Source organism: Manis javanica, chromosome 4 (genome assembly GCF_040802235.1).
Source record: "Manis javanica isolate MJ-LG chromosome 4, MJ_LKY, whole genome shotgun sequence".
In the NCBI taxonomy this organism is placed as follows: Eukaryota; Metazoa; Chordata; class Mammalia; order Pholidota; family Manidae; genus Manis; species Manis javanica.
Window position 1 is genome coordinate 166,613,669 of NC_133159.1, and position 18,810 is coordinate 166,632,478.

Consider the following 18,810-nt stretch of genomic DNA (forward strand, 5'->3'; position numbering starts at 1 on the left):
ACTCAGCCCAGAGCCAGGCTCACATCCCTGGTGTGGGTGTTGGATGGTGGGTAACCTTACTGCCACTCACCATGTTTTATTTCATTCCATTGGTGCCAATGTTTTTAAAAGAAGCATCTACCACCAATGATGCTCTACTCTGAAAATTAAAAACAGCTAAAAAATGAGGTCCCTGCGCCACTGCTGGAGCTTCCAGTTTAGAGTCTCAGAGGAAGCAAACAGCTGAGAGGCTGAAGGCACCTGCCCCACTCCCTCTCCTACTTCTCCTTTGTTCCTCTAAAGCGCAGTGGCTCCCCAAGTCCACAAGGGTCAAGTTCTATCTCCTCAACCAGCTACAGCCTGCAGACCTCCCTCCCTCAAACCTTTCCCGAACCTCAAACTTCCCGTCTTCTGCACCGTCCTCCTCCTCCCTCAGACCTCAGCCCTCCTTCACCTTCCCTACCCTGCTTGGCACTTGCCCACTCTTTTCCTTCCCCTAACCTCTTAGTGACAGCTACCCTTAATTTTAATTGAGGTGAAATTCACATAACATGAAATTAACCATTTCCAAGTGTTTAGGGGCATGTAGGACATTCACAATGTATGCAACTGCCACCTCTATCCAATCCCAACTGTAAGTACGGGGAGAGGAAATCCCAGGGCAAAATACCTCTAAAAGCCAAAATCAGTCAAAAGGAGAAATAAAGTTTGAAATCTGTTTATTGCTCACAAGCTGCAGTCCTGGAACAACTCTCTTTCCTGCTCCAGCAGAAGCAAAACGGGACCTCCCCTCACCTCTCAGGTACAGATAAGCCCTCCTTTGCCCAGGTAATTACCCACTGATAAGGAGATGAACTTCTCTCCACCCCTGAGGGTATGCAAATGCACTAAAGCCAGGCGAGATATTCTGGAAATGTTACAACTTTCCCCACACCATTATGACCCCAAAAGGAAACCCCATATGCATTACAGTTACTCCCCATTCTTGCCCTTCTCCAGATCTGGCAACCACAAATCTAATGCCTCCTGCCTCTATGGATGTACCTATTCTGAATATTCTGGAGGTAGAGCCAAGAGGGAAAGCCTGGTCTCCTGGGGCCTGTATCTGAAAAGCACAGATTCCCTGAAGGCCTGTTGTGGAGGGAGCACTGGACCAGGAGTCCTGAGACCTGTGATCCAACCAAGTTCTGCTTCTAACTCAGGGACTTCCTTTCCTCCTTTGTTCAAAGGGGTGGGGAGCTTCAGGCCAGTCCAGGGTCCTGGGCCCATCCCTGCCAGGAGGCTTCTGTCTGGGATTGCACTGCCTGGCCTGAAAAAAGAATAGTTCCTTGATCCCCTCGGCTCTTCCCTGCCAGGTTCAGGTAGTGAAGGTGGCCTCAGGGGACAGTGGGATCAATACTATGGGGTTTGTGGTCAGATACAGGAGATGAGGAAACTTTGGCTCAGAGAAGTTGAGAAACTTGCCCATGGCCACAGAACTCCTGCTCCACTGGAGTAGCAGCCTGTTCTTATCCTGTTGTGTTCTGGCTCTTGACCACTGTACTCTCCTCTCTTCAAAGGGATACAGTAGGTTAAGGGCTTACCAAGTATCAGCTGTGTGGGAGGTGCTCTCATATGGAAGCATAAAGTAGTAAAATTTTACTACTTTTGGGGCACTGCATAATCGGGAAGTGAATAGCTCCATTCCAAAGTGGTTCTTGAGAGTTTCTCTCACCCCCTCCCACCCCTTCCCTTATCTTTAGGAAGGAGTTTTCTTTTGCCTTCTCTACTGGCCTTCCTAGAATGATAGCTTTTGTTGGGGCTGAAAGAGGCTACCTGTACCCTGAGACCTTAGGGCACTGGGAGTGGGAAGCATGGCTCTCCTCTCCCCCAAAGAAGATGTTACCATTGCCATCACCTGGGGTTCAGTTCCCTCATTTCTCCGTGGCTGAATGTCCGTTCTTGCCCCCAAACAGAAAGGCCTTCGTGGACCCAGGGAAGGCAGGAGACTGCACAGGCCTTGCCTGGCAAGGGGACTGGCTGAGCAGCTGGCTTCCAGTTGGCCACTGTGTTCGAGCTGCCTGTTGGCATGGACATTCCAGAGACCACCTGCCCCAGAGATCCTCCCTGGGCTCTATCTAAACTGGGACAGCCAGATCAGCCTTAAGGGACCTGCTTTTCTCCTGCCTCAGGACAACCAGGACAGGCCCTTTGCCCAGCTCTGTCCTTATCCCAGTGGCTCTGAGAGGAAGTTCCTGAGGAAACTAAGTTGTGAGGAAGACATGATGAGCAATGTGGGCACCCAGCACCCACCTCTGCCACAGCCCATTATTTCAGAGGGAAGGAAGGGAAAGGGGTCTCCTTGGGCCCGTAGTCTCATCCGGCTCTTAGTCCTCGCAGCTCCCTCCCTGGGATTCTCCTCAGGGCTGTGCATACCTAGACAAGCCAGTCAGCCTCCGTTACCACAAGGTGAGGACCTGGGCATTGTAGGAAGCCGCAGGCAGCCATGCCTGGAGCCTGGCCCTGTGGCTGTGAGGCTGACCGGCTCCTGCTCTTACCACTGGGTCCTTAGGCCCCACCATCCTTTCTGGCTAGACCTCCCTTCCTTTGCTTCTCACTCTCAGCCTCAGCTAGTTCCCTCTTGAATCTTTGAAAAAGAGGATCTTTTTTCTGTGGGTCCCTGGGCCAGTTGCCCTTGCCTGTAATTCCCATCAGCTGTGTTTGTAGCCACAGGCGCCCGTGGACCCACCCCACTGCTGGGATCCCCCAGAACAGCTCTGCCTTCCCTGGCCTCCATGTGCTGTTCACCAGCCTCCCCTTCCTCCCCTCGGCTCCAGATGCTAACGGCCTCCCCCCCCTCCAAATGGCTACACAGGTGGTCCTCACACTATTTAAAAAATTCTTTTGTCACCATGATTTCAAATTCCATGTTTATCATAAACTAGCTTCATGTATGCATTTGTGGGTTTTCTATTCCCACAAATGGGGTTCAATTCTCTCTTATTTATTGATAAACCAATAACATTAAAAAATTATTATAGCTGCATAATATGCTTTAATATCTGATATCTCTATTCTTCCTTTTCTTTTTAACCTTCCTTTTACAGAAGATGCCTGGGTATTACTGGATTTTTTATTTTTCTAGGTTACTTTTAAAAGCACCTTCTTCAGATTCCCTCCCTAAAGCATATCTTCATATATTTATATAAAGATATAGATAAGATAGATATGCAGATATAGACATAGATTCAGGTATCTCAGAAGGAAGCATACAGAGATTTCTAGATGTTGCCTAAATAAATATCCCATCTTTAGTCTGGATTAAATTGCTTTCTAAATCTGCAACTATCTCCTGTATTCTTTAACCACTTTGAGGCATACAGTTCAGGGGTATTAACATTCACGTTGTTGCGCAGCCATCGCCGACATCCATCTCCAGAACTTTCTTTTTTTCATCTTCCCAAACTGGGAGTGTGTACACATTAAATAATAATTCTGCATACCCGCCTCCCTCCAGCCCCTAGCAACTGCCATACTTCTTTTCTAGAAGCCTTTGGATATGATTGCTTCCCTGCTGCTTCCCATCCAGCTGGAGTCCAGGTTTCCTCTCCTTGTAGTATTCCTTTGTCCAGTAAGTGATTGCTTCTCAGCTTAATGCCCATTGGAATCACCTGGGAAAATTTTTTAAAGTCCTGCTGTCTGGGTGCCACCCCCAGAGATCCTGATTTAATTCTTCTGGTGTGCAGCCTGGGCACTAGAGTTTTTCAGGCTCTGTGGGGGCTGCTCATGTGCAGCCAGGGCTGAGACCCAGAGTCCTAAGAGCTCCAAATGTTCTCTTTGCCCAGCTCGCCGTGGTCAGGAGTCCCACATGTGGGTGCCTGTCACCTGCCCACATCCCTAGGAGGGCTCCAAGATGGCATGACCTCCGGTGTGCAGATGCCAGACAGGGAGTCAGGTGTTCAGGGAGCCTTGGAGGGCAGACAAGATATGGGCAGAGCTCAAGTTAAAGAGAAAGGAGGAATTTCCACCGAGAAGTTGCAGTCCAAATTGTCTCCAGAGACTCCTGGCTTCTATGGTGTGCCAGCGCTCACGAGGAAGGGCAGGAGGTGAGATCAGAAAACAGGCCAAGGGCCCCTTCAGCCATCAGATGTTGAGCTCTGCCTAGCAAAGAGCTGTTGCTTCATTGCCACAGCAGCCCAGCCCCTGGCAGTATGTGCGGGTGATGACTCCGGTTCCATCTGGGCAGGGGCCTCACCACAGGGTACCCCGGCCCCCTGCTACGGACATCCAACTGAGAGCAGGTGCTTTGTAAGAGTCTGCTGGCAGTTTCAGGATCAAATACTATCCTCACTTCTCTTTTTAGTGCCTTCTTGATTATCCCCTGCTCCATTTCTTCTCCATTTCTTCTTGTGGAGGTGGGGAGGAGAGAGGCCACTTGGGCTCTAAGGCAGGGTGAGCTCTCGCCAGCTGGGCTTCTCTAGTGTAGAAATTGTGAGTGTGTACTCTGGCTTCGGAGTGCTCAGGTTTAAATCCTGCCTTCTCCTGCCCACTGCTATTCCCTGCCCACCACGGAACAGGACAGGCACCTTCCCCATTGCCTGCCTGGACACACACATCCTCCTCTGCTGGGGAGGAGATGCCATATTTCACTGGAAGCACCCACAGCACAATTTGTTCATGCAACAAATATTTACCGCGTGTACTGATCTTCTGGGGCTGCTGCAACAATGTATGTACCATGATCCTGGGTGGCTTGGAATGACAGAAATGTATTGTCTCAGTTCTGGGGGCTAAAAATCTGAAATCAAGGTGTGGATGGGGCCCATGCTTCCTCTGAAACCTTAGGGGAAGGGGTTTTCCTTGCTTCTTCTTAGTTTCTGGTGTTTTGCTAGCAATCCTTGGCATTCCTTGATTTGTAGATGCACCACTCCAATTCTCTGTCTTCCCTCTCAGTCTGTCTGTGTCCAAATTTCCATTTTTTAAAATAAGGGCACTAGTCCTGTTAGGTTAGAGCCCACCCTCATAAGCTCATTTTCACTTGATGACCTATGTAAAGACCTTATTTCCAAATAAAGTTACGTTCTGAGGTACTGGGGGTTAGGACTTAAACATATCATTTTTTTGTTTGGAGGGACACAATTTAGTCCATATAACCCTGGGCTTCTATCTGTGCCAGGCACTCTGCTAAGCAGTGGGGATATCACAGTGAGCTTGATGGGTATAGTCTCTACCCTCATGAAGCTTACTCTCTCAGGGTCTTTTAACTTATAATTTCTTATTTAATATGAACTCTTGTTTATGAATCACTCTGGAGGGTGTAAAGCACTTTCATTCACATGAGTTTATTTTGGCCATAGGATGAGATCCCATTTCACAGATGGGGAGACTGAGTTTTGAAGAACCGAAGTGATTTGTTCAGGGTCACATGACTAATAAGTCCTAACACAAGTAAAAACAATGTTCTGCACTTGCTGGATACCAACCAGTGCAAGCTTCACTCACTTCATCTCATTTGGTCCCCACCAGCATTTTTCATGGTGAAGAAATTGAAGTTGCCCAAGCCATGGGTTATCAAGCGATTGCATCGGGACTTGAACCCAGATGGTCTAGTTGCAGGGTTCAAGCTCTTAGCCACCTCATGGCTCACTACAGCACGACACAGCCTTGTGCCATTTCCATGGCTCTGCTCTTGCTCTGTGCCTGCAAGTCAAACCTGATTAATGCCTGTATCCCTTTATGCCTAGCAGAGAGCCTCCTTTGTTCTCCCTTACTCAACTCATCTAAAGCTCCTTCTCCCTTCCTTTTTCCTTCCTGTCCCTCTTACTCTGGATAGAATTGCTTTTTCAAGTGTTTAATTATTTCATCATATTTTAGACGTAAAGCAAACACCCATGCACCCACCGCCCAATTTAAGAAACCCCAGCACTGCTGTTACTGTTGAAGTCCCTGGTGTAGTCCTCGACCTAGATGGGACCAGGATCCTAGATCGGTGGCAATCATTTCCATGCATCTTTAGAAACATGAAGTTGCTTTTGACTGATGGTAAGGGATTTTTGAGCTTGATTCTTGACAAGGAAACATAGCAGGAGGTGGGAATCAAGGTGGAAGTATAGCCTCAACTGAATCTCTTTTGAAAATATATTATGAGGAAATATTTAAGACATAGGAAGGCATGTAGAATAATAGAACAAACCTCCTGCTTAGGAAATAATACATTAAAAATAATCCCCAGGGTTTTCCGCCCTGATTGCATCCTCCCAGATGAAGCACCCACCTGAATTTGGAACTTATTTTGAGCAGAATCTTGGGAGATGAGCAGGGGTTCACAGTCAGGTGGGGGTGGCAATAGCCATCACGAACAGAGGGAACAGTAGGGCAAAGCCTTGGAGAAAGGGGTTTAGGAAGTAGGTGTTGGGCATGGCTGGCAAGCTGGGTACCTGTGTGGGAGGAGAGAAGGAGCAGTTTGGGGAGGTAAGAAGCTGTCAGCCCTGCCTTCCTCAGGGCCTCAGTTCCGACTTCCCTCTAGCATTGCCCTAATCACATGGCATTGTTATTATTTATTAGCTTGACTCTGGGTTCCTAAGGGTAGGGACCTTCTTAGTCACCTTTGTCATCCCAGCATCTATCCAGTGGCTGGCACAAATGGGTTTGTATCAAATATTAAATTGCCTAAAGAATGAATAATAACAGTTTAATTTATTACAGCCTCTTCTGGGTGGGTGAAGGGGAGTGCTGGTGAAAAGAGGACAGTCTGAATGATAATGTTTTTGAAGAGAACGGTCATCTTATTATCATAAAGTGCAGAACACCTCTACCTTCATCAGTGCTGACAGGAAGAGACCTGGCTTTACTGCATAACCATAAGGGTAAGAAATGTGCTATGCAGACAGGTGTGCAAAGATGGGATAGATGACCAGATGGGCTCATTGCAGTTTTAGCCACCACCAGCATCATCACAATGCTTCAAACTATTCGCTTTGATTGGAGGTAAGCGACTGATCAGCCTCCGAGAGAAGTAGAACCTATTTGTTTTCCTTAAAAACAATCGTCAAAGCCCATGCATCCCCTCCTATGTGTTCATGATGTAATTAGCTCTGCTTTTTGCTGCAGAAGCAGGCGGGTCGTTTGCATTCCTTGAAGCCCCTCTCAGGGCTGGGCATGCTTTGGTGGGTTTTCGGTAGAAGTGCTTTTCTCAGAGGCTGCATTCCACATGGGGCCTAACAAACAGATAAAATGGGTCTGCAATTAGTGGCATCTCTTCGCAGGCAGAGAATTAATGTGCTGAAGGCTGTTTGTTGATTCTCTTGTAGCAGCCAACTATGCCTCACAATCCTGTTTTGACCAAACCTTGAAAGCCCCCTTTTCTGTCCAGTGGAGAGGACAGTGCACTAATATAAAAGAATGAATGCATCAAGCTGGCTTATAGATAGACCACACAAGGTTTTGGAGAAAGAGGAAATTATTAAAAGATTTTGGCAGTATGATTTGTAGAAATTTAGGCCACCAGCTCCTCAGCTTGCAGAGTTCAGATTGAAGCAGTTTTGTTCCTTCTCTATGCCCTGCACTTCAGTCATTCTGGAATTCAGTTCCAATACAGAGGCCACTGAGTGAGACTGGGGGCCTCCATTATTGCTGCCCCTCCCAGCCACTTCCCACTTGTGCTCTGCACTCGGGGTGTGGTGTGAGAAAACATGACATTCAACCCTACCTCTCGCGATTTTACTGGCCAAGTGATCTTTCATTCGCCAAACATTTGTTGAGTACCAGGCACTAGGTTGGAACTGGAAAAAGGCAAAGATAAATAAGACAAAATTCTCCCCCTCTGTCATTCTTCTTTTTGTTTTTTAAAACTGAGGACTGTTTTTAACTATGACATATGTCAGACAGTCAGAAAAGTATGAAGCGAACAGAATAATAAAATGAGTACCTATGATAAGAACCACATAGCTTAAGAAGTAAAGCTAGAAAAACAGCCGAAGTTTGTAGGCATACCTTAGGAGCATTACGGGAAGTGTGGTGTGGCCCCAAAGCTGACTGAGATCAGTCCCACTTGGGTGAGTCAGGAGGAGTCACAGAGGAGCACTGGATTGAAATGGATCTTTGGACAAGTCGCCGTAGAGTAATAGTGTCCATCTCCAAAGGTCCTAGTGGGGATTTAAGGTGCTGGCATTACGTAAAGCTCCTGGTACTTTGCACAGAGCTCGCGCTCAGCGAAAGGTTTTTGAAGGAATGAGTGAACACGCAGGACTGGCAGGTCTTCTCAGTTATGGTCCGTCCTGGAGCCACAGGGGTGGACAGAATGGCCTCTCTAGGCGCTTTTCATCTTGCGTCTGCGAGGGCCGGGGAGAGCTGGAGTAAAGGCCCCCCCCACCCCCCGCATCTAGGCAGGGAATCCCACCCCGGACCCCAGCAACTGCAGCCGGGCTGTGAGAACAGCTCCTTTTACACAGGAAGAAATCACATCACGGCATCACCCCACCTAACTCTGCACCCTCCTGCCCCCGCCCCCCGCCCTACTTCCCCCACCCCCACCTCCATCCTGATCCCTGCACCCAGCAGAAGCACCAACCCCTAGAGAAGGGCCCAGGCAGGGATGGGCTGAGGAGGTGTGTGTTTGTTTTGAAAGCCTGGGGCTGCTCCAGGACTAGGACAAGGAGGAGGAGGAGAGACAGGAAGAGGAGGGAAAGGAAGGGGAGGCGGAGTGAATGGCGGAGGGGGGAGGACGAGAGGGAGACGGAGCAGAGAAAAGGGGAGGATTGATTTGCTACTCAGTCTCCAGGGCCCAGGGCTGAAGCGTTTTCCTGCTTGTCCTCTCCCCTCCTCCACCCAAGGGGGTGCCTGTGGGCACACATGTTAGGGGAGGGGTGCAGTGAAGCTGGACCTGGGATTGAGAAACTAGACCGAGGTCAGGATAAGCCAGGCTGCCTACGGACCCCGGTGGGCTGGGCTGGGCTCTGGAAGACACACCAAGGGCGCACCGCCTTCAGGTCCCGGCGGAGCCCGGGCAGGTTCAGCCAGAGGTGGCTCAACAGCGGCGCCTGCTGGCCGCGGCCCTCCCTGCGGGGCGGGGTGGGGCTTCCCGGGCGGGGCTCCCCCTCTGCCCTGGGAGCCCGCGGGTGAGTCACTCCCGGCCTGGGTCTGCGACTGCCCCAGCTGTCGGATCAGAAAATGTCGGAGGCCGAGGAATGTCCCCAGGTGGCGGGCCTCGGCCCTTCCAGGCGCCACCTGTACCCCTAATCCTGCCTTGTACACCCAGAACATTGGCCGACCCACCCACCCAGGGTCTGCCCCCGGCTAGCCCCGGGCCAGCTCTGGGAAAAAGGGCAGGATAAAGGTCCCTGAGCTCAGGAGGCTCCGGGTTTGGTAGTTTTTAGAAACGTTTTTATTTGCAAAAATTTCAAGCTTACAGAAGAGCTGCAAGAATGATGGAAAGATCCCCCATATACCCCTTACGCAGATTCATCAGTTGTTAAAATTTTGTCCCATTTGCTCCTTCTTCCCCTCTGGCTGTCTCTCTGTGTCTGTGCCTGTGCCTGTGTCTCTCTCTAGATTCCTCAGGTTGTAGGAATCCTATGTATATACATACATATATATATGTAGTTTCCTGAACTGAGAGTAATTGGCAACCATTGTGCCCATTTACCAGGAGTACGTTAGTGGGTATTTTCTAAGAACAAGGACTTTTATCGCATAAGCACAGTAGACATTGCAACTTTGGGAAATTTAACATTGATACAATACTTTAATCTACTGCCCATATTCCAGTTTTATCAACTGATTCATTAAGATCCTTTAGAGTTTTTTTCTCTCATGTGTAGGCTCTAGGCCAGGACCACACATTGCATTTAACTGCCATGTTACTTTTAGGTTTCTTTAATCTGGAGCAATTTCTTATCTTTTTTCATCCCTCATGACATTTTTCAGAGTAGAGTACAACCCATACCCGTTTTTCTTTTAATTTAATGTTCCTCATGTTGAGTTTGGTGTTTTCTTAAGTGTACACATCCCTGGTGGGAATACTAAATAATCGATATTGTGTTCTTGGAGTGGGATTCTCCACCTTAGGGGAACTCTTGAACCTCTAAGGATTACTTCTAAGCTAGAAGTGTAAAAACTTCTACCAGATTGTCAACACAGGTTAAGAATGGCACCACTGATTATGACTGTGTTTTCTTTCTGCTGATGGCCAGCTTGTTTCTCCCCTTCTCTCCTACTGCCACAAAACCTGCCCTTGAGATTCAGCAGCTTCTGTTGAAAGCATTATTCTTTCTGAAGGCCACTAGGGACACCCTAACTGCCCAACTCATCACCTTCATGGTCCTTAACCTCTTGACCTCCTCCCAAGGGAGGGGACTCACCCTTTTCCCTGGAACCTCCCAGGCCAGCTTCCCCAGTCTCCTCCCATCTTCCCTCATCAACAAAGGACAGACACAATGCTAGCCGGTGCCTGCTGGCTGCTTGGCGAGTTAGTCCGGAGGAAGGTGCTTTTTTCGGGGAAATCTGCAGGTCCTGGTCTTTCATGTGGCCTCCCCACACCTCCACTGGAGACACACTCCCAATTCCTTTCCCCAGATGGGTCTCTGCACTCATTCACCAACCTGGGGACACTCAGCCTTCTTGCCTCCCCTTCTTCACCAACTTAGGAGTGCAGCCCTGAGCCTCTGTCTCCCTGTCCGGAGTGGCCCCTTAGATTCTAGGAATCCCAAATGAGCTGTTAACGCCTCTCCCAATCTATAACTCCTCTTTTGTCCTTGTTCCTTGGAGTCCACCTGCACTCCAAACATGAGCTATTTTTCACTCTCACAAATCAAAGCGTATCCTGACTCTGGAAGATCTCTCCCTTCCCTCCCCTCTGGTTCCCTTTCCTGGTCTGCTGTTTTTCTTTCATTTTGAAATCTCTAACTGGTCTTCAGTTCTTCCTTCTCTCTCTGATGTACCCAGCTGATCATGTTTCTCCTGCCCAACCCAACCCCATCAACCACCAAGTTCAAGTCTCACATCCTTATCGTGTGTCCAGGACCTTGGATATTGAACCTGTGGATCCTACCAGACTCCCACTCTCCTCCCTCTAGTCCCATGTCCCTCATTCCAGTCATAACAAATCTGTGTGTTTCTCTCAACAAGTCATTGCCACTGGACCTTTGCATGTGCTGTTTTCTCTAAACAGCCATTCACTTTCCTTTTCCCACTCACTCACTAATTTGGTTAAATGCTCAAATGTCATCCTCTCTGTGAAGATTTTCTGACATTCTCAGGCAGCTCTGCCTCATCTTCTAGACCAGCTGTCCAATAGCACTTTTTCTGATAATGGAAATGTTCTGTCCAGTATTGTAGTCACTAGTCATATGTGGTTATTGAATACTTGAAATGTGGCTCAGTGAGACTGAGGAACTGAATTTTTAATTGATTAAATTATAAATAGTGTAAATCCAAATTTAAACAGCCCCATGTGGTTAGTGGCTACCATATTGGATAGCACAGGACTTGCCCATGCCTCAGGTACCTGAGATCTTGGGGTTCCCTGCTCAGAGGAGCGTGCACAGGCTATGTCCCAGGTATGTGTATGTATGTGTGTGTGATTGTGGCTCCTCTTAATGCAGGACAAAGCTGAGGGCAGGAAGCACTCTCTGACCTGTCATATTCCAGTGCAGAGTTCTAGAATTGTTTTTTGAACCTGGCGTTCAGGGTCCTCTTGAAGGTATATGAACCAGGGTAAGAGGACAGAATTTATTTATCTGTGTTAGCTCAATTTATAATTTTAAATGTTTAGATGAATTGTAACTGGGTTCCAGCTGACTTCTGGCCCTGGACGCAAGAGTGTCAGGAGTGGGTCCGGGTTAGTTTCTTCTGTGGCCCCTGTGACATGCAGCACCTCCCCTCATGCTCCCACTCTAGGCTGTGAGCTCTTTCTGGATGGACTTGGGTCTAATTCTCTAATACGATTAGAGAATTCTATTTTAATAATTCTGATGCAAGCATACTGCTGACCCACCATAAATCATCATTGAATAATAAGTAAATCGGTTCAACTGCTTGCCCAAGGGCTGACCTTGGATTTCATCACATTGGCCTGTGGGTTGGCCGGATGGCCTGGAGGGAGACATTTGAAAACTTCCCTGCTCCAGAGAAAATGGTAGGGAGAGCTGGGCCCCCAGACCTGGGGTCTTGTCTCTGCTCTGTCATTTTTCTTGACCCTGGACAAGTCACTTAACGTCTCTGAGCTCTGGTCTGTAAAAAGTGGTACTAATAACAGTAACCACAGAGTGTTACCATGACGAACAGACCAAACACCACCTGTTCACAGGCACAGTGCCTGGTGTTCAGCAGGTCTCCCTTAAGCGTTCCTTCAGGCAGTGTTAGTTGCTTACTACATCACACCACGTCCAAGGCTCTGTGACCCCTAGCCCAAGGGATGGGCCTTGCGGTCCTGCCCACCCTCTCCTCTCACCTGTGTGCCCCATCCGTTTGGCTGCTGCTTGGATGGGGTCTCCTCTACCCTAGTCCATGTTGGCTTCTGGGTCCTGAAAGGAAAGACCTCGTGTTTCACTTATGGTTGGGCTAGCAGAGCTGGTTGAGACAGATGGACACACAGACCAATGAAGGTAATGCTGTGGTTTGTGACCTCTCAGCTGAGCAGACACTCCAGGGTTTGAGAGGGGATGAAATGCCTCCTTGGCGGACTGTTTCAGAGATTAAAACATTTAATTTGAGATTAAGATTTGGTGTTAACCAAAAAGTTTGTCCCCACCTCCCTCAGCTGCACCTTCAGGGGCAGCATGAAAAGTGAGATGGCCAACCTGGATTGGAGTTCTGGCTTTGATGTTTGAACTAGGTGACTTGAGGACCTTCTCCATTCGCAGCCCGGGGACCTCAGTAGGAAAATGGGACCAGAATAATCCCTGGCTCACAGGTTAGTTGAGTGCCCTCCTTCCCAACTTAGTGGTTACCCCTACCCATAATCCTTAAGTTTTTACCCCTCTGCCTTTGATTGTGGAACTGACCACGGCAAAGCGTGTCTCACAGGAATCACCTGTCCACAGCCTCTTGCTTGTCTTCACCATCATCATCCTCACTTCCATTTTTAGGGCACCATGTGCTAAGGACTTTACACATAATACTTTGATGGTCTATTCTAGATATTTTAGTAATTTCTGTTAGGGGTTCTTCAATCCATGAAATGTTTAGAAGCACACTGACATTTTCAAATGCATGGAATTGTCTTTTGATTGCTCACTTTTAATTTAATTATATTGCTGTCAGATAATGATGTCTGTATGATTTTTCTGAATTGGTCAAGACTTGCCTTATGGTCTGATATGTGTTCATCTTTGTAAATGTGCACCTGAAAGCAAAAGTGTATTTGCCAATTGTTGACTGGAGTATTCAAAATATTCAACTAGATTAAGCTTGCCATTGTGTTGTTCAAATCTTGTGCACCCTTATGAAATTTTTTGTCTGCTTAATCTACCATCTCCAGAGGGAGGCGATTTAAATCGTCCTTTACATTGGTGGATTGTTCTAGTTTCCCACTATTTCTCCTTTATGATTTTGAAGCCATGTTACTAGGTGCAGACAACTGTAGGATGGTTATATCTTCTTAAGAAACGGAGGCAGGCAAGTATCCTACCATCTCTTTCTGCAGGGTGGATTTTTCTTTTTTTTCCAAATCTACCCAAGAATGTCACCTTTTGGGCACCCTTGATTTTTGGAAGGGGCAGACCATCTCTGCCCAACCTCTTACCTTATGAAGCCCCAGGTTTTGTCTTTCTTCTTTTTGTATTTGTACCTTTGAGGATATTTCCTTTCTTGCCAGCTCAGTCTTGCATTGAAAGTCACACACACACACACACACACACACACACACACACACACACACACACACACAGAGTCACATTTTATCTTTTATTTAGTGCTTCTAGTTCTCTACCAGAAGGGTTTCTTTGGACATATATCTTCCCTATTGCTACAAATTAAAGTGTCTATTAGCCCTTTACTTGAAATTTTATTTAATATTCAAAAGAACGCCATGAAACCTATTACTATCTTTGCAGATTAAGGAAACTGAGGCTCAGGGGGTTTATGATGGGTTCGGATCCCAGATCTGACATTTGCTAGCTGTGTGACCTTGGGTAGGTCAGTCACTCAAGAGGACACTGAGCTCAGAGAGCACAGCAATGGGCCTGCCTCGCCAAACTGCTGTCCAGCCTCAAATGACACTTAGGAAATACCTGCCTCTGAACCTTCCCTCCAGTTGGTGCCTGGAAAATGTCAGTGGCCACTGCTGTCTACAGGGAAGGGACATGTGCCTGATACTGGGCTTGTCCTCTCTTCACTAGGGGGTATGGACAAGGATAGTTCAGTGTCTGCCAGAGAGTTACCTGGTGGACCATAAAAGCCACAGATCCCTGACCGCACCTCCCCCCTAGAGTCTGGTGCAGAGCTAGGCTTGGGCACCTGTGTCACTTTGGGTTGTGGCTCATGAGGCATTGCCCACCCCACTCTCCTGGGCTGTGGTGGGTCCCATACAAGGGACAGTGTAGTGGGTTACTTCTCTCATTTACCACAAGTTGCCAACAAGAGGCATAGAACAGCCCTCCTTGGTTAGACAGCAAGCAACTTGCTTTTATTTTACTTTGTTTTGACTGGGTAATAAATGCATATGGTTCATAATCAAAATGGTATATAGAGAAATGCATTGTCTTGTCTCAACTCTCTCTTATTTATTATTTATTTTTAATAAGGTATCATTGATATGCATTCTTATGAAGGTTTCATATGAAAAACATGGTTACTACACTCACCCATATTATCAAGTCCCCCCCATGCCCCTTGCAGTCACTGTCCATCTGTCCATCAGTGTAGTAAGATGCCACAGAGTCACTACTTGTCTTCTCTGTGCTACACTGTCTTGCCCATGATCCCCCCACACCATGTGTACTAATCATAATACCCCTCAATCCCCTTCTCCCTCCCTCCCCACCCACCCTCCCTCACTGCCCCCCTTTGGTAACAGCTAGTCCCTTCTTGGAGTTGGTGAGTCTGCTGCTGTTTTTTGTTCCTTCAGTTTTGCTTCATTGTTATACTCCACAAATGAGGGACATCATCTGGTATTTGTCTTTCTCTGCCTGACTTATTTCACTGAGCAAAATACCCTCTAGCTCCATCCATGTTGATACAAATGGTAGGATTTGTTTCTTTCTTATGGCTGAATAGTATTCCATTGTGAATAGGTACCACCTCTTCGTTAACCATTCATCTACTGATGGACACTTAGGTTGATTCCATATCTTGGCTAGTATAAATAGTGGTGCAATAAACATAGGGGTGCATATGTCTTTTTGAATCTGAGAACTTGTTTCCTTTGGGTAAATTCCTAGGAGTGGAATTCCTGGGTCAAATGGTATTTCTATTTTGACTTTTTTGAGGAACCTCCATATTGCTTTCCACATGGTTGAACTAGTTTACATTCCCACCAGCAGTGTAGGAGGATTCCCCTTTCTCCGCATCCTTGCCAGCATTTGTTGTTCTTAGTCTTTTCGATGCCTCCCAACTGTCTCTTGTCCACCCTGTTTCCCCACCTTACAGCTTACCACTTTTATTACTTTCCCTATGCAAATTCAAGCAAATACAAACATTTATTCTATTTTCTACTTCCTTTCTTACACAAAAGATAACATACTATATGTACTGTTCTGCACCATATTTTTACTTGAAAATATATCCTGGAGACCTTGCCGTATCTGTATCTGGATCCTTATTATTATTATTATTATTATAGTTGCATAGATTTCCATTGTGGGGAGACACTATAGTTTAGTTAAACCTACACTGTCTGATATAGTAGCACACATGGCTATTTACACGGAGCTTAATTACAATTAAGTAAAATTTGATATTCATTTCCTCAGTTGCGCTAGCCACATTTCAAGTGCTTAGTAGCTACATGTAGCTAACGGATCCCATATTGGGCAGCATAGATACAGAACATTTCTATCATCACAGAAAGTTCTATGGGATTGCTGGTTTCACCAGTCCTCTATAGCCAAACACTGGTTTATCTTTAGTCTTTAGGCAGTTTAGTGATGACGAGGCCCATCCCTGGGATGCAGGAGATTGGAGTGAGAGCTGCCCGGGCACTGCTGGATCCTCAACCAGATATTGAAATCTGGGAAGCTGCTACAAGAGGGGGGCTTTTGGGGCAGAGGCCTGGAAACAAGAGTGGCCCTTAAGGGTGGGCTTTCTCCTCACCACTAGCCCTCTGCTCCCTCCCTGCAGGCCTGCCAAAATGCAGTTTTGTGTTCTTTCATTCAATATTTATGTCCTGTGCTGGGATACAGAGAAAAGACACAGTTTTTGCCCTGGAGATACAAGCAAATCATCACCTGCCTGTGACAAAGACTTTCACAGACGCCTCACCAAATATCGAAAGGCCCAATAAGACCCTCTGTTAGTGAGGATGTAGGGAAATGGTCAATCTCGTCCACTGTTGGGAATTGCCAATTGGGGCAAACTTTTTGGAGGGCAATTCCAAATCTATACAAATTTAAGTAAAAATCTATCCAAAATTTAAAAGCACAAAAACCTCTGGCCCAGCAATGTCATGATGATAAATTTGTCTTACAGATACACACACATAAGTGCAAACAATTATATGTGTACCAAGACATTTTTTGGAGGCACCATTGTTTATAGTAACAGAAGGTTGACACGACTAAATATCCATTAGGAGAGGAATAGTGAAGTAGATTGTGACACACCTATGTAATGGATGACTGTATAGATTTTGTAGAGGCAGATATATATATATATATATTATTAAATGAAAATTGCAAGGTACCAAACTGTGGAGTGTGGGCTATCATTTGTGTCACACACACACACACACACACACACACACACACACACATACATACACTGCTCGTACATTCCCAAAATATCTCTGGAAAGATACATTAGAACTGTTTTTCTTAGAAACTGCACATGTATTACCTTTTTTCCTTTTTTTAAAAAGGCACCTGGTGAGCAGGGAAGGGGAGGAAGAGATTCCTTGGGAAACCTGCTCAGTCACCTGCCCTCTGAGTGTCCCCAGTGACTGTACAATCCCTCCATCCGAGGTGACAAGGCTACAACAGTCCATAAATACCACCCATACTGTGACTCCAAGTCTATCACCGGTGGAGGCCTTGACTGTCTTAGCTGTCATACCTCCTGTGCCCAGTAGGTAGAAGCACAAACCCACTAATGCATTGGTTCCAAATATCACCAACCATCCCTTCTAGAATTTCCTTCTCTGTGGACCATAATTGCAAAGATACATTCTGCCAAGCCAACCACATTAGACAATAATTGATTAATTTTCTCTTTTTTTCCTTAACCTCACAGTTCTGACCAGCATGATAGACAATGTAGGCTTGCCAAACTGATCATTTTCCACACGAGGTCCTACTTAGCCCAGCTTTATTTCTGGGTGGATGGTGGTTGACTATGGCCTACACACCTGCAGGGCTGGCTACTGCATTACAGGATCTCCACCCAGCTTGGATTTTCAGCTGCAAGGACAATCCCCACCCTTCTACCTGCTTGAAGTAGTCCTGGGCAAGAGGCAGTATGAACAAATGGCACCAGAGGCGGACTGTTAGTAGCCACTCTCCCAGATGTGCGTAGAATCTGTCCCTTGCTGGGCTGTGAGCAGCCCACGGACAAGGACTCTTCTCATCTACCACAGAATCTCCAGGACTGAGCACAGTGCTTGCTGGTGGGCACCCGGCTGGTGTTCAAGTTTGTTGTTAAATGGAAACAGCCATTGAAGGCATCAGAAACTAATTCTTTAAAAAGAAATACAAAGAGGAAAAAAAAAAGTACCAGCTAATCTCAAGGGCCAGAACCCAAGAGCAAGACTGGTATGTCCTGGGCTGGAGATGAGGGTACTGGATCACTGTCTTAGCATGCTGAAGGAAACCTACTTTGTCTTACCTTATGGGTCCCTGGCTAGGAGATGAAATAACTGACCACATCTCTCAGCCACCAGACGTGCTGGTGACCTTGGCAGAAGAAAGCCTTAACACAGGTCAGGCTGGGGAAAGGGGTGGCTCATCGAGGGTCTTTCCTTAAAATTAGATACACTTCCCAGCTCCTGCTTCATCTCCTGTCAGTGGTTCTGAATCTGAGAAGAAGGGCAGAAGAAAGAGTAAGCTGTCAGGGGAGGAGACACTTATGGTCCTGTGCCTCATCTAGAGAAAATCCAGGGCTCATTTTACAGGCCCTCCCTCCTCAGTGCTTTGGTAAGACAGGGAGGGGTAACTGGGGATCTCCACAAATTAAATGGGGAAACAGAGGAGCAAGTGAAAGAGGAGGGCCTCAAATTCAGGCTGGATTTTGTGCCCCAGACCTGGAGTCCTACATCCCCCAAAACTCACCCATCTGGCCCAACCTGGATGAGAGGGCAAGGCGAGGGGAGCCAGGGCAGCAGCCCCAAGGCCGTGTAGATGTGGGTGGTGGCCAGAGAGGGGGCCTGTTTTTGCCCTTTCTTAGCTGCTTGCCCTTGGGCAAGTCACTTAACCACTCCAAGCCTCAGTCTCCCCATCTCTAAAATGAGATTATCAATACCTACCTTCCCTGGTCATTGTCAGGATGAATGAAAAACCTCTGGAAGCATTTCTGTAATTGCCAGACTTCTGAGATTGTTATTCTCCAAGGCGGGAGGCCACCCTCCGTCCCTGGAGGTGACTGCATGAGGATTTTATCCGCCTCTGCGGCACCTGCTCCTTTCTCAGCCTGAACGCTGGCTTTAATCCTCTGCTCCCCAATCCCCGCGTTTCTCCTGAAGACTGCTTCGATGGTACCCAGATTCTT

The 18,810-nt window shown here is 47.2% G+C and overlaps 1 long non-coding RNA gene across 2 annotated transcripts; it reads right to left on the reverse strand.

Annotated features, from left to right (window-relative positions):
- Nucleotides 1-330: 330 nt before the first annotated feature.
- Nucleotides 331-18,700, reverse strand: LOC118968138 (uncharacterized). Of its 2 annotated transcripts, XR_005055580.2 has the most exons (6): nucleotides 18,569-18,700; nucleotides 17,932-18,121; nucleotides 12,407-12,479; nucleotides 7,951-8,102; nucleotides 7,667-7,739; nucleotides 331-6,395 (listed from the first exon to the last, which is right to left on the reverse strand). It is a non-coding gene; the product is annotated as an uncharacterized lncRNA (long non-coding RNA). The 2 variants fall into 2 exon arrangements; XR_005055583.2 differs by lacking the exons at nucleotides 12,407-12,479; nucleotides 17,932-18,121; nucleotides 18,569-18,700 and adding an exon at nucleotides 8,528-8,625.
- Between the last annotated feature and the right edge of the window lie 110 nt (nucleotides 18,701-18,810).